We start from the raw sequence: 16054 nt of genomic DNA, 5'->3' as shown, positions 1-16054 counted from the left end.
TAAAATTAGTTTCTTTAGTTTTTCTCACCGAAATCAAGCTTTCAAAATAATGTTGTTGGGATCCCTGGGTGGCGCAGCGGTTTGGCGCCTGCCTTTGGCCCAGGGCGCGATCCTGGAGACCCGGGATTGAATCCCACGTCGGGCTCCCGGTGCATGGAGCCTGCTTCTCCCTCTGCCTGTGTCTCTGCCTCTCTCTCTCTCTCTCTCTCTGTGACTATCATAAATAAATAAAAATTAAAAAAAAAGTTCAGGGGCAGCCTGGGTGGCTCAGCGGTTTAAGCGCCTGCCTTCAGCCCAGGGTGTGATCCTGGAGTCCCAGGATCGAGTCCCACGTCAGACTCCCTGCATGGAGCCTGCTCCTCCCTCTGCCTGTGTCTCTGTCTCTCTCTCTCTCTGTCATGAATAAATAAATAAAATCTTAAAAAAAAAAAGTTCAAAATAATGTTGTTATTTGGGTCAAGTTTCAATGAAGGCTGTAGCTTTAGATGCTTATGTCCCACAAGCCTTTCCAAGAAGGAAGCTTCTCTAAAACATGTATTCTGGGAATAGAAACTCAGCCCTGGATGGCAGCAAAAGGAAGTCTATTTGCTGCTCCTCATCTGGCTTCAGGAATGTGGCAGAGACTGCTTATTTAGCTGCCACTTAGTATTCTTTTGCCCCTGACTTTTAGAACTGCCCAGGGTAAAAACTAATTTCCAGTTAGGTGTGGCTGTGTGACTAACTTCTGGTCAGTGGAATATAAGTGGAAATGTCCTGTGCTATTTTCAAGATATGTCCTTATGGCAGGCGACATGCCTTTCCCCTTTCAGCTTCCTGCTGGTTGGAATGTAGACATGATGGCTAGAGCTTGAACAGCTGTCTTAGACCTGGGATGAAAACCACTTACTGAAGATGTTAAAGCAACAGAATGGAAGCCTGGTGCATGTCACCAAATGGCCACTCCTTACCCTACACTGTGCATCTTTGGATTTCTTTTATATGACAGAGAAATAAATCTCTTCTTTGCTTCCTTACTCTTTTTATGTGTAATAGGCCCGAATCATAAATAAAAAGGTTACAACTGCCTCTTTCCAAAAGCAGCAATATTTATTACACAGAAAATGTTTAGAAGCAACATACATATCCAACAATGGGGAGCAAGGTCAGTATATCCTCTTAATGGAATATTGTACAACTGTTAAGCATAGCAACTATTCAAGATTTAATAGGGAAATGATATAATGCAAAACAATTAACACTTTCTGCTTAAGCTTTAAAACATTACATAGGATATTTCCAAGGACTGTATGGGAATATGAACAAATTAAAAGCTTTGTATTTTGGAAACATTGTTAAATTCTTCTCTTTAGACTTTTGCAAACGTTGCTATGTTTACTCATTTTTAAGTCCCCTAAAACAGTAGTAGATGACAAAAGCCCAGTGTTTTGTCCTCATATTATGAACACTGGTTTTATCCTCTATTATAAAAATGTTGTCACATAATTAAAGGAGGAGATTTTTAGTTTTTTAAGAAAATTTTAAAAAGATTTTATTTATTAATTCATGAGAGACATAGAGAGGCAGAGACACTGAGGGAGAAGCAGGCTCCTCGCAGCAAGCCCCAGCAGGACTGGATTTCTGGACAGGAATTACACCCTGTGCGGACGGCAGATGCTCAACCACTGAGCCACCCAGATGTCTCAAAGGAGATTTAAATATATATATATATATATATATATATATATATATATATATATATATATATAATAAATTGTAAATGAAGCTAATGTGAGGATGCGTCTTTCACTTTGATTATACACTCTTTAAGGGCTAGGACTTTATTTTTTACACCTTTACTCTCCATCTCTCCTTCCTCCTTTGGAGGTGATAAGGTAGGCTGTTATTGCCCACATTTGGTAATCCTTATTTGGAATAATGTATGTGAATTGTTGAATTGACCTAGGATGTATGTATTAATTCACATTTATGCTGAACATATTAATTTGTCTACTAAGAGACTTCAGCAAGGGGCTATTGTTCTAAGAATGAAAATGCCAACTTTGTCAGGTTCTGAACCCAAGGAGAATTTTGATCAGTATATAAGAAGCATACTTGAGGTCTCAGGCTTTTGGAATAAAATTAAAAAGCATGTTTTTTTTTTTTTTTTTGCTTTTTGTCCTGCCTTAGGTCAGCCTACAAAACCGAGTTTTCCCAGCTTCTCTTTGCTGTGCTTTACAGGAGCTACTGTGGAGCTTCAACAACGATTACTAACTTTGTTTTTCAGTCTGGATTCCCTCTCATCGTCTCTCTGTGCCTCTGTCATTTATACGTATATTTACTTTTATTTACCTCATTGCCTGTAAGGAAACTAAGAGTCACACTTGATCAGTTGGGATAAATAGCGTTGGGAGTCCGTAAGGTAGTCGCTGAACTGCCAAGTGTTATTATTGTGCCATGACTTGATCTTCAACAATCACGAAAAACTCCAGCGCTCTGAACAACTTAGCTGGCAACCAACACAGAAAATGGCAGAAACACCGGCTACTTTACTCCACGGCTTATGATCTGGGTTTGTTTATTCATGCCTTGGACACGAGTCGGCCCTAAGGTTGGAGCTGAGCTGTTTTTCGGCGCTCGATTGCACTTCCTTGAACGATTGCTCGGGCGCTCTTCCTCTGGTGTCTGGGGCGTTTGTGTATTCGGTGATCTCTTGCGCCGTCTTCTTGCTTGATGTCTTCTGAGCGGCGGCGGCGCCGGGTCGAAGGCTGACTTGTTCGCGAGGCCCCGCGCTCAGGCTGCTTTCTCCCGCTGGTCGGTAGAGCGGACCCCTTGCTTCCTTCCTGCCTCTTCCTCCCGTCGGTGGCTGAGTCCTCGCGCTGCGCTGCAGACGGAGCCCCCGCCCGTCTTGCAGGTAGGCCCGGGAGGAGCCTGGGAGGCCCGGTCCGGCATCCTTACGCCGGCGGGTTGAGAAGACCTTGGCGCCGGCGGGTGGGCGGGCGGGCCGGCCGCGGAGACACGGCCGGAGGAGGAGCTACCCGGCTGCGTTCGGGGGCGCGGTCGGAGAGGCGGCGGGCGACTGAGGGAGAGGCCGGAAGGAGGGAGATGCCGGGGCTACTCTGCGCGGTTCGGTAGGGAGGGGATGTTGGGTCTAGGGCGGGTGTTGACACCTCTAGAGTGGGGGTGGGGTGGGGGGGGTCGCTCTCCAAGAACGGATAGAGCTTTGCGCGCTTGACCCTCCGTTTCTCCTCCCGCCTCCCCACCCCCAAAGCTCCGGGTGTCACGACTCAATTGCGCTGGAGACCCCTCTCTGAGTCTGGCTTTTGAAGGGACCTTTGAGTAGGTGGAGGCAAGTGGAACATGGCCCCCTGGCTACTCTGAGCGAAGTGTCATGTGTTTGCTTTTTGGGGGTAGGGAAACTGAGACTGAGTTCTGATACTTGACTTTTCCCCATGTCTCCAACAGATCTTTAAATGCACCTTAAGTCGTTTTTTTTTTTGTTTGTTTGTTTTTTTTTTTTTTGTCATTTATAAGTTCGCTTTTTTTTCCTATTTATTTGTCACTTTATGCACACAGTGACTTGTCGTTTGCGATGTCTCCTACCTAGGAATTCAGACTCTGTCACTGTTACTTCAGAAGTGAAGAGACCATGCTGGTTTTGCTTGCCAGAGTCTGTATCATTTTTGTGAGAATAACAATGACAATTCTGTTTCTTGGTAGAAAATTTCGTTTGCTGTCCAGTTTACTTTCTGGTTGATACTTATTTTTTTCCCCTTCCCCTTAGCTTGTTCTCAGTGGAACCCTCCAACTGTAGTGTTAAGTGATTAATATCCAACGGAAAATGGTTAAGATTTTGAAATCAGATATTTGTCCTGAGAGTTTGCTTTCTAGGGAGAATCCAAAGGAAACCCAAGGAGTAGCCTTCGGAACAGCTTTATTATATTCGATTAGTGGTTTAGTTATGCATATATTAAAGTTAAACAGGTTGTGTGTAAGAACCATTCAGATATTGAGATATTTAAATACAAAGTTAAAATTCTGGCAACTCCATTGTGTTTTCCATTTCTCTCCCAACTTGGAAACTTTGGGGACTAAGTGTTCTTACTCATTTTATTTTCGTTGGATTCAATGACACGATCCTAATTTGTGTAGCTTCTTTGTTGAAAAAAAAAAATTCAGGCCAGAGGTCATTCTGGGTTGAATAAGTATTTCCATAGGATGTCGAATCAGTGGGACAGTGGTTTTAAAAGAGAACAGACTAAATTTCTAGTTGTGAGATGAAAGTATACAAGCTTATGTTCTTTTTAAACAGTTTTGGAATTCTCATGAGTTTTGGAAACATTATTGTTCCTCTAATTATTTTTTATGTCAAAAATATTTAAATGTAGGCCCTCGGTCATGAGTGATTTCCTAGTTATCAGGACCTCAGTACTTCCAGAAAGGGATTAATGAAGAGTCACCAGACTGGAGAATCTACATTGGGAAATTAGACTAAGAATGTATGCTTTCTGGAAAAGTTTTTATGGTAGAAGAGAATTTATAACAGAGGAAAGAATTTAGACAAGGAAGTGACATTGCCTCCAGAGGATTGATTCTGCATAGAATTTATAGTTAGTGTAGTATCTCAGTGACTTTTAGTGAATGCTAAATAATAGATAAGAGTTTGCTATGAGTGTCACAAAAAATGTTAGGAACATTTTGTTATGTTTCTGTAAGCAATAATTAACAGAGATTTAAGTTGGATTGAAGAGGACAAGAAATTTGGCTGTGCTGCTGGTAGTGGGGTTATAGGGATAAAGCTTCTTAACAGCTTCTATCTTGCTTTATGATAGAAATTGACTCCACTGTTTACTTGTCTTAGTTAAATCTTACGCTGTTCTGTCAGTATCATGTCAGGCTCTCTTCTGGCATTTCCTTTCAGAAATTTATGGGTTCAGAATATGACTTAATTGTTCTGTCTTCTTTTTTAGTGAGCAAGTTCTTGGGGATTATTAAAGATGTAAACTTCTTTGAATGTATTGTAGAACTTCTGGAAGGAGTTATGTTTATCACTTGGAAAAGATTAGTTGTGTATGTCATTTAAAAACAATTAGTTATTTTTGTTAGCCATAATAATGTAGTTTTATACAGTATAATTTTCAAAATATTTTCTTTTTTTTTTTTTTTTTCAAAATATTTTCAACACATGATAGGAAACTTAGGAAACTTTTATTCTTTTTTTTTTTTTTTTTTTTTTTTTTTTAAAGTAAGCTCCACATCCAGTGTGGGGCTTGAATTCATGATCCTGAGATCAACAATTTGCATGCTCTACCAGCTAAGCTAGCCAGGTGCCCCAAAACTTTTATATTATTTTTTTTTTTTTAAATTTTTATTTATTATTTATGATAGTCACACACAGAGAGAGAGAGGCAGAGACACAGGCAGAGGGAGAAGCAGGCTCCATGCACCGGGAGCCCGACGTGGGATTTGATCCCGGGTCTCCAGGATCGTGCCCTGGGCCAAAGGCAGGTGCCAAACCGCTGCGCCACCCAGGGATCCCTATATTATTATTTTTTAAAGATTTTATTTATTTATGAGAGACACAGAGAGGAAGAGAGGCAGAGGGAGAAGTAGGCCCCCTGCAAGGAGCCCGATGCGGGACCCTTGATCCTGGACCCCAGGATCACGCCCTGAAACAAAGGCAGACACTCAAGCCCTAAGCCACCCAGGTGTTCCCAAAACCTATTTTTTTGATCATCATTCAAAGCTCCTTATTAACACTGAATCCAGATATTTGTGATCTTAAAGGATTTTCATGAATGTTGACAGCTTATGTTGACAACTTATCTCACTATTTCCATTTATCCTGCTCTGAAAGGAATTGGATAAAAAGTTTTGTTGTTAACACACTGCGATCTTTTATTTTTTAAAATTTATTTTTAAAGATTTATGTATTTATTTTAGAGAGAGAGAAAGGGAGAGAATCTTAAGCAGACTCCCTCCTGAGCATGGAGCCCTACCACAGGAGGCTTGAACTCACAACCCTGAGATCATGACCTGAGCCAAAACCCAGAGTCGGAAGCTCAAACCATCTTAGCCACCCAGGCACCCAGGTCTCTTTTTAAAGGATGTGTCTCAGCTTTGATAGAATTATTTTGGAATAGGATGCAGATCTTTTTACCCAGTGATTTGGTTTACCAAAAAAAAAACAAAACAAAAAAACAAAAAAAAAACCCTTAAGTTCCTTTGGTCATAGTCATTCTTGTTTCTTTCTCCAATTGTTTCTAATAAACCCAGAGAGAACTTTCTGTTTCTTGTCATAATTTCTGTTTGTACAGAAGTACTATGGTACAACCTGTCCTCTGGTTTGGGGGTAATTTATATTTTATTTTCAAGCCCTTTCTCCCTCTGAAATTAATTAGATCTGTTTTTTTTTCCCTTTTTTCAAAGCTAAAATTAGTTTCTGATAGATAAAAAATTTGTGATCAGTTATTGTCAGAATGTATTTATGTGCCTAGTAGTATGTGGCAGTCTGCCAAAGTGATGTGGTAAGAAGAAAACAGATTAAGGAATCAGGAGACCTGCGTTTAAGTCCTAGGCTTATGAGCTTCCTAGCTGGGAAATCCTGTACAAATTATTTAAGGAGGCCGTAGGGAAGGCTACTGCCCTTTATTGGGCATTTACCGTGTCATGTTCTTTACATGTATTATCTCATTCAATACTCGTAACAGTCCTTTAAGGCAGATATTATTTTCCCAGTAGATCCTGAACTCAGAAAGAGTAAATAATTTGGCCAAGATCACACAGCAAATATGTAGCAGAGGTGGGATTTAAATTCGATGCTTTGAATACTTTTATGAATCTGTATTTAAAGAATGGGAAAGAGAATACTTCTAATACTTCTGTTGAGAAAAAGCACATGAAGCTGCTTTAAGAAGATAAGGTGCTCTTCAGATGTTAACTGCTATGTTATCTTACAGCAACAGTGAGTAAATGTCATCTAGGTTCTTGGACACCTTGCTTCTTTTAGGGCAGCATTATGCCTGACAGTCATGGAGAATAGAGGTGACAAACATTAGACCAGCATTGGAGGAGCTTACTAATATGTAGGTGGAAAGGAGTGAGTGCCTGGAAGTGCTAGTGAAAAGACAAGTTTTAGGTGCTGCATGTTTATGAGGTGAGACTGAAAATATTTATCCCCTCTCTTCCAGTTAGTCTTGCCTGCAGATCTGTAGGTTAGTATCTTTTCTATCTTGTTCTCTGTCTCTTAGAGTTGATAATCTCCACTTCTCCACCTAAACTTTTTTCTTTCATCATTGAGTACTGTTCTTGTACTGTGTGGTTTCCTAAGGTACAATACATTCCTTGCAGACCTTTTGGAACTATTTTTTTATTGTGACTCTTTTTCAACTCTTACCTTTTCAGACTTGTTCATCTAGCAAATATTTATTGAATGCTTATTAGATGCTGGGATACAAAGGTAGACATGCGTGTTCTTGTTCTTCCCGAGTTTATTCCAGTGGGGAGCAGAGTTGATTGAACACGTATCTGATAAATATTGAAAGAAACAAACTGGATAACAGAGAGGTGAAGGAGCGAGGAGAGGAGGGCACTGGGTGTTCTGGGGGGGCGGGGGGTAGAGTCATCAGTTATGGCATCCTTAATCCCCTTAAAAAGTTACAGTCACAACATATTAAGGTTCTCTTGCTACTATCACAAAGGAAGTCTTCATTTAAAATTACTACATGTAATATTTGTTACTTCTTGTGTGGTGATACTGGATTTGGCATAATAAAGGATGACTATGACTTGAAAAATTCAACATGCTTGGCTAGTGAGTTTAATTTTTTACTTCTAATGTGACCTGAATTTAATTAGTTCTCATTTATTAATTTTTCCCCAAATAGCTGTTCTTTGGAGGTTGAGTTCAATGAATTTGAACACTGGATACATGCCTTCAGGTTTATTTGTAGCAGGGACTGAGCTGAAGTACTTAGCCTTGTATAAGGGGAAAGACTTATGTATAAGGATTGTCGTGAAATTGAGAGAGGGAATATATAAGCTATTGGTGAGTATGTTTATACAGTAATACATACAATGTACTATATGTATATTGTATACACTATATACAGTGTAATAATACGATCTTGTTTGGTGCCTTTCTTCCAAGATATTACAAGTATTTTGTAGTATTTTTTTGCTGTTGGTTATTGAAATCGTATTTCTCTCTGTAGAATTAACTGAGGCAAATTTCACATTTCATGATTTCATCATTTATTTATTTCTGCTCCCCAGGTTACAACATATATTCATTCTTCCATGAATCAAAATTACTTTGCTTTAGGTGTAAATGTTTATGATCTAATGACACATTTGAAATTTTGCTGAGTTGCAGAGGATTAATATGCTTGTTTAATTTGGGAAGAGAATTGGAGTATTTCAGTCTAGCTGACCAGTGAAAACAGGGTAGAAAAACATGTCTTCCCAGACTCTAGAATAACAGTCTAATGGCACTGATTCTTGGAGCCAGGCAGTCTGAGTCCAAATCTCGGGGCCACTATTTACTAGCTCTGCACCTTGAACAAGTTACTTAACCTCTCTGTGCCTTTCTTCATGCGTAGAATAGCATTCAATTGTGAGAATTGAATAAGTTAATATATGTAAAGCATTTAGAACAGATAGTGCTATATATGCCAGTTATAATTTTCAATATTATTACTATAGCACGATAAAGATTGTATATTCCCCAAAAGAAGAACAAATAATAGTGATGCTTAGATTGAAGTTTAGTGTCTTTTGAGAAAAGTTGAAGAGGGAATAGGAATTTAAAGCAGCGTATTTGTTCTTCCTTTCCCTCAATGTGCTTCAAATTAAAGTAATAGGATGCATCTTTACTGGGAAAGAGAAACCTAGAAAGCAACAGTGTCTGAAAGAATTCCAAATAGAAGAGAAATGGCAAAATTTTGAGGATTCTGTAATATGTTGGTAAAACAGGCCAGAGCTATTTTAGGAACAGAACATTTCTTTGCAAAACAGGTAGAAAATTTTTAGCGTCTGAATTTTATTATCTATTTGAACTGTGATTAGTGCTTGAAGGATTTGGAAAAAGTTGACTTAAGGCATGGAAAAGAATGATATTTAGGGAAAAGTCTAAGTTACCAAATCACCTTGAGTAAACTTCTGGAAGAGTGAACATACTTTTTGTATAGTGGTAAAAACTGGGAATCTAGTAGAGTCCGTTTTTTATTACTCTCATCCCTTGTGCCATTATAAATTGTGGGTGGCTTCAGTCTTTGCATTAACTATCTTTGTTTTCGTCTCTGCAATATTTCTACTCTGTCATTTTAAAAATCTGTTTAATGTTGAAATGGAGTCTTGTTTTTTTTTTCTTTCATTCATTCATTCATTCATTCATTCAGTAAATGTTTATTGAATGTCCACCACTGTGCTAAGTGTTGTGAATACCATAATAAGAGCTGATCAGAACCAGTGTTTATTGAAGTGCTTTGTTCCAGGTACTGTACCAAGAGCTTTGTGTCATTGATTCTTTTTATTCTTTTTTTTTTTTTTTAAGATTTTATTTATTTATTCGTGAGAGACACAGAGAGAGAGAGGCAGAGACACAGGCAAAGGGAGCCCAATGTGGAACTTGATCCCGGGACTCCAGGATCACGCCCTGGGCCAAAGGCAGGGGCTCCACGGCTGAGCCACCCAGTTGTCCCGTTTCTTTTTATTCTTGGAACAGTTTTATGGTGTAGGTACTTTTATGCTCCGCATTTCACAGATGTGGAGATTGTGGCTCAGAGAGGTTAATCACTCTGGTTATGTTGTGGGAAATTTTAGAAATTTGTGGAAAAAATTTTGGAAATTATGGAAAATTTGGAAGTGGGAGAAGTATGATAGTTAAGATGTCTTATTGTGGTCCAGGCAAAAGATGATCATGGCTTGGATTAGGCTCTAAGCCATGGAGATGGAAGGAATTAGAGTCAGTAGACATTTTATTTTTATTTTTATTTTTTTTTTAACTTTTTTTTTTTTTTTTTAATTTATGATAGTCACACACACACACACACACAGAGAGGCAGAGACACAGGCAGAGGGAGAAGCAGGCTCCATGCACCGGGAGCCCGACGTGGGATTCAATCCCGGGTCTCCAGGATTGCGCCCTGGGCCAAAGGCAGGCGCTAAACCCCTGCGCCACCCAGGGATCCCTTATTTTTATTTTTGTTTTTGTTAAAATTCAATAGATATTTTAGAGTTAGGACAGGCAAGATTTAATAATGGACTGGATATGTGGGAGGAGGGAAGAGTCTAGTATGATTCCTGAATTTCTGGCATGTGCACCTAGGTAGATGAAGTTAACCATTTCTGAGATGGAAATATTTGAGAAGGAGCAGATTTTGAGTAGAGTTGGGGAATAGAATGAAGATCTTAACTCTAGTCATGCTGAATGTGAGCTCTCTGAAAACATGCAAGTGGAGACATCAAGCAAGGAGCCTTTCAGTGCTGCTGGAAGGGGCGCTGGCAGTAAATCTGGATGCTCTTGGTAGATAGGTGGTATTTACAGTCAAGGAAAATGGCCAAGATTATTCAGAGGGAATACATGTATAGACTAGAGGAGGAGAGTGTTCCTGACCAAGCTCCAAGGAATTTAATAGGAAATCTAGGAAACTGAGAAGGGAACATGTTTTTTGTTTTTTGTTTTTTGTTTTTGGGCGGGGGGAACATGTTTTGAGAAGAAAGTCATTTGCCTGTATTTTTTGGATTTAGCAACACAAAGATCATTGATGATCATAACAACAGTGTTGGAGGATTGTAGGGCCAGAAGCCACACTGAAGTGGATTTAAAAAGTGGGAAGGGAGGAAGTAGAGATGATTTCTATATTTTGGTAATTAACATGCCTATCTACCCATAAGAAGTAATACTTTAAGAAGAAGTAATATAATAAGGTCTGTGACAGTAGGAACAATACCTTTTTATTTTCTTCTTGGCTGCCTAGCCTTGGTGTCTTGCCAGGAAGTTGGATTAAAGGAGAAAGAGGTTAAGGAATGAGGATAACTGCAAAATGGCAGGAGTAGAGATTCTCATGGTCTTTATATGTGGCCTTGGAATTTAAGAGTGTATGTCCTTTTTATCTTTGCTATCATTAGCTTCTCTTTTTTTTTACCCACCTACCTAAAGCATCTTTGTATTTTGGTGTTACTGGCTTTTAAAAAGTTCATTCCTTACATTTTTTTTTTTTTTCTTGTTGCTTTCCTATGGTCATTGTTGCTATAGTCTTATAGCTGATGTGCTTGGTTATTTATCTCTATTCACTCATTTATTGGTTCTTATTGTCATATAGAATACTATATAACTGGGGCTCTAGATTTTATTTTGGTTTCTGTTTTGTTTCTTATTTACATAGTCTTTGCTTAGAGTCTAATAGGTTATACTGAGACATTTTTGCTACCAGTCTACCTGGAATTTTTTTTTTTAAGATTTTATTAATTTATTCATGAAAGACACAGAGAGAGGCAGAGACATAGGCAGAGGGAAGAGAAGCAGCCTCCATGCAGGGAGCCCGATGTGAGACTTGATCCCTGAACTCTGGGATCAAGTCCTGAGCTGAAGGCAGAGCTCAACTGCTGAGCCATCCAGATGTCCCTCTACCTGGAATTGTATATAATGACTTTCAGGGAAGGGCTAAGCATTTTATGGATATTGTCCCCGTTAGTCTTCTAGCATTCTTTTTTAGTTTATTGAGGTAAAATTCACATAGCACAAATTTAAGCATTTTATTCTGTTACATTTTATTATTTTTAAAATATTTTATTTATTTATTTTATTTTAGAGAGAGTGCGCTCATAAGTGTGAGTCGGGGAGGAGAGGCCGAGGAAGGGGGAGAGGCAGAGAATCTCAAGCAGACTCCCTGGTGGAGCGGGAGGATGCGGGCTTAATTTCACCACCCTGAGATGTTGACCTGAGGTGAAACCAAGATTTGGACGATTAACAGACGAGCCACCCAGGCACTCCCCAAATTAACCATTTTATTTTATTTAAAAAAATATTGTATTTATTTGATAGAGCATGTGCACAGGAAAGAGCACTAGTGAAGGGATGCCAAGGAAGAGGGAGAAGCTGGCTCCCCAGTGAGCAGGGAGCCTGAGCATGCAGAGCTTGATCCCAGGCCCTGGGATGATGACCTCAATCAAAGGCAGATGCTTATTAATCAACTGAACCACCGAGGCATCCCACCAAAATTAACCTTTTTATTTATTCAAAATTAACCATTTTATTTTATTTATTTTTTTCAAAATTAACCATTTTAAAGTGAACAATTCAGTGGTGTTTAGTACATTCATAGTATTGTGCAACCACCACCTCTATCTAGTTCTAGAATGTTTTAATTATCCTTTTTCTAGTTATGCAGTTTCTTTTCATTTTCCTCCTTCCACCAGCCCTGGAAACCAGCAATCTGCATTCTGTATCTATAGATTGATTTATTCTGGCTATCTTATATAAATGAGATCATAACATTATGTAACCTTTCGTGTGTGTGTGTGTGTGTGTGTGTGTGTGTACACACACACACCAATAATCTGTCCATTTATCCACTGGTGAACATTTGGACTGTTTCCACCTTTTGGGTATCATGATTAGAGCTACCGTAAACATATATGTGTGAGTACTTGTTTCCAGTTGTTTTGGGTATCTACATAGGAGTGTAATTGCAGAGCTGTCTCGTAATGTATTTTTGTTGTGATTCTTCCCAGACCATAGGGATCAAGCCAACATCTGCAGCTTCCACAGAGTGTGTGATTTGAAGCTATTGGCTGGGCTTAAGTTGGGATTGAGAATCTCTTTCCTTTATTTTAACTTCTTGAGGAACTGAATTCTCCTAACATACTGGTTTTGTTATCTGCATTTTACTGATGGGGTAATTGAGGTACAGCATCTGCATGGTTTTAAACTTCCTATCTTCAGAGCAAATCAGTGATGGAACTGAAAATTTAAGACATGTTCTTTGTCTAAGATGACCCATCTAAACAATGTTGCGATTTCATGAAGCTTTTTAAAATGGACTTCCTATATTTTTTAATCTCTTGAAGGGATATTGTTCAGGTGGTATTAAGCAGATGTTCTTTTTCCATAGACGACAAGAGGGAATGTGTTTTAATTGCAGCAGACGGGATATAGATTACAAATTAGAAGTACTTCCTGACAACAAGATACTGGAATATTACCAAAGAACATTGTGAAATATCTTCTTCAAAGACTTAGTAACTATCTTTCTAGGATGATTTAGGTGTGGGCTTGTTAAGGAATGAGGGAGATGAGAAAGACGACTTGCTGAGGTCCCTGGTTAACCCCAGGACATAGGTTTTATGATTAATCAAAACAGTATCTCTGGCATTGTAATGAGTATGTTTTCATTTTCTTTATGAAGAAATAATCAGTAGAGAGTAGGTAAATTGCTCAAGGTCTCCTGATAAAATGGAACATTAGCATTTTGAATCTTTTTGGCTCCTGAGTTGAATGCTCAGAGATTGTGTGTGTGTGTGTGTGTGTGTGTGTGTGTATTATATATATATAAATGTCTTTTCATGGCTGTGTGATGTATTATTGTGATTCTTCCTAAACCGTAGGGCTCGAAGCCAACATCTGCAGCTTCCATAGAGTGTATGATTTGAGAGTTGTTGGCTGGGTTTAGATTAGGACTGAGAATTTTTTCCTGTAAAAATTGGTTTGGTCTTTAGATATGTAGAAATGGGAACACATTATCAGTAACAGACTACAGTAATAGATTCTTAATGACTATTTAGGAAGGGCCAAGTTAAAATTGCAGGTAAAGGTGCACAGGACATAAATGTATTTTTGTTTTGTAGTGCTTGGAGAAAAAGAAGCCCAGAAGATGGACAAATGAAGATTAAATTCTATTGTAGAACATTAACATAAAAACACTCATTGAATGTAGTATTAAGTTGCCAGTTTAAGTGCTCAGCTCAGGAAATGCCAAAGTTAAGGTACTGAGAATATTAACACATTCACCTGACACTTAGAGTCAATATTAAAGTATTAAAGTCAATCTCATAAAGGATCTCTTGCTATTATCAAAATCACATTTTGAGATCCATGGGTCATTGACTGGGAAGCTAACCTGGGAGGGGGTATTACCTTGGTAGGTAGTTTTAATGCATTTATTATGTTTATTTTAGTTGAGCTGTGGGAGCACTTACTTGTTCACTTCTCTGCTACCAAAAATATCGTCAAATATATTTATTGAGTTTTCTTAAATTGGCAACAACTGTTACCTCTGCAGGATAAAAGAGAGGGGAGCCAACTTTTGAATACTTAACATGTACTGGGAATTTTGTATTTCCTTCTCCATATAGTACTCATAACCTATAAAGTGGGTGGTGATACCTATATTGTAAAGGACAGGAAAAGGTGAAACTTTTTCTTGCCAAAGGTTATACACATGGTGAATAGCAAAGCTGAGATGGAGAAGTTAGAGTCTTCTGTTTTAAATTAGTGTTTTTCTTTTTGTATACTATCATTTGTTTTTAAAATTTAATTAATTTTTTAAAAAAGATTTTGTTTATTTATTCATGAGAGAGAGAGGCAGAGGGAGAAGCAGGCTTCCTGCAAGGAGCCCGATGTGAGACTTGATCCCCAATCCTGGGATCATGCCCTGAGCTGAAGGCAGATGCTCAACCGCTAAGCCACCCAGGCATCCCTTTTTTTTTTTTTTTTTTTTTTTTTTTTTTAAGTAGACTTGCAGCAACTGGGTGGCTCTATCAGTTGAGTGTTTGATTCTTGGTTCAGCTCAGGTCATGATCTCATGGGTTGTGGGATCAAGCCCCTTGTCAGGCTCCAAGCTCAGCTGGGAGTCTGCTTGAAGATTTTCTCCCTCTTCCCTACCCCCTGATTGTGCATGTATACCACCTCTTTCTCTCTCTCTAAAATAAACAAATCTTTATATGTATTATATATATATTATATATATATGAAACTACTATATATATAGTAGTCTCCATGCCCAATGTGGGCCTTGAACTCACAGGCCCAAGACCAAGAGTCCCATGCTCTACTGAGTGAGCCAGACCCAAGTTAGTTTTTCAAGCTGTGTTCTTTGGATGTGCCGAAGGGGTGGCTGGCTGTGAGTCAGGAAGAGCTTTGGTTCTCCCACTGTGCTTAAACCAGAGCAGCTCAACTTTGATCTCTCTTGTATTTTAGTGTTTTCACATAAGATTGTATTTAGAAAAAGGGTATCTGCTTTTTTTTTTTTTAATTTTATTTATTTATTCATGAGAGACACACAGAGAGAGGCAGAGACACAGGCAGAGGGAGAAGGAGGCTCCATGCAGGGAGCCCGATGTGGGACTTGATCCCGGGTCTCCAGGATCACGCCCTAGGCTGAAGACAGGCACTAACCCGCTGAGCCACCCAGGGATCCCCCAGGGTATCTCCTTCTTAAAAGAAAGAAAACCTGGAAGACCACTGAGGAATCATGAAAGAAAATTAGTGAAAATAACCTGAAGATTGAAAAGACAACTAAATTACATACCTGCCAGTCAGGAAATTATGTCAAAATTTGAAGTAACTTGATGTCCCAGCCACATGTGCAGTGCAGTTATTCTGTCCTTGGGGAGTGTCAGATAGTGGGATAGGAGCATGCACTCTAGAGTTGGAAATCTGGCTCGGGCCATGGAGTTTGGGGATACTTCTATAAACCTGGCACACATAAATATACAGTGGGGTGATAGCACCTATCTTTCATGAGTGGATCAGAAATAACATGCAAGATACCTGGCTCATAGTGGATACCCCTAAAATACTAGCTGTTGGTAAGATGATGATGATACTGTTGATGGCTTTTAATTTTTTTTTTAGAGTGTATTGACATCCCCCCCACCAAATGCCTGAAGAACGTCTTCCATATCAAGGATAGGCAGTCCTTTACCTCTATATGTACCACATCATGTGTTTAGCATGTTTGTTTTTGATAGTCTTTAAACTGTGCATGTTGATGTAGTTATGAATATATCTGTAGATGAGTAAAGAAAACCCAGGGGCTCCTGAGTAGCTCAGTTGGTTAAGTGTCTGCCTTGGGTT

The 16054-nt window shown here is 39.0% G+C and overlaps 1 protein-coding gene across 6 annotated transcripts in view; it reads left to right on the top strand.

Annotated features, from left to right (window-relative positions):
• The first annotated feature begins 2674 nt into the window (after nt 1–2674).
• Nucleotides 2675–16054, top strand: part of AMBRA1 (autophagy and beclin 1 regulator 1) — a 170303-nt gene continuing 156923 nt past the window's right edge. For 2 of the 6 annotated variants that reach the window (XM_077863061.1, XM_077863058.1), the window contains exon 1: nt 2675–2890. The gene's annotated coding sequence lies outside the window, so the exon portion shown is untranslated. Of the gene's footprint in view, nt 2891–2967; nt 3108–16054 lie in introns of those variants that run through there. The other 4 variants (XM_077863064.1, XM_077863062.1, XM_077863063.1 and 1 more) reach the window with 3 other exon arrangements.

Source organism: Canis aureus, chromosome 21 (assembly GCF_053574225.1).
Source record: "Canis aureus isolate CA01 chromosome 21, VMU_Caureus_v.1.0, whole genome shotgun sequence".
In the NCBI taxonomy this organism is placed as follows: domain Eukaryota; kingdom Metazoa; phylum Chordata; class Mammalia; order Carnivora; family Canidae; genus Canis; species Canis aureus.
Note: the sequence above shows the minus strand (reverse complement) of the source record. Positions and strands in the feature narration are given on the sequence as shown.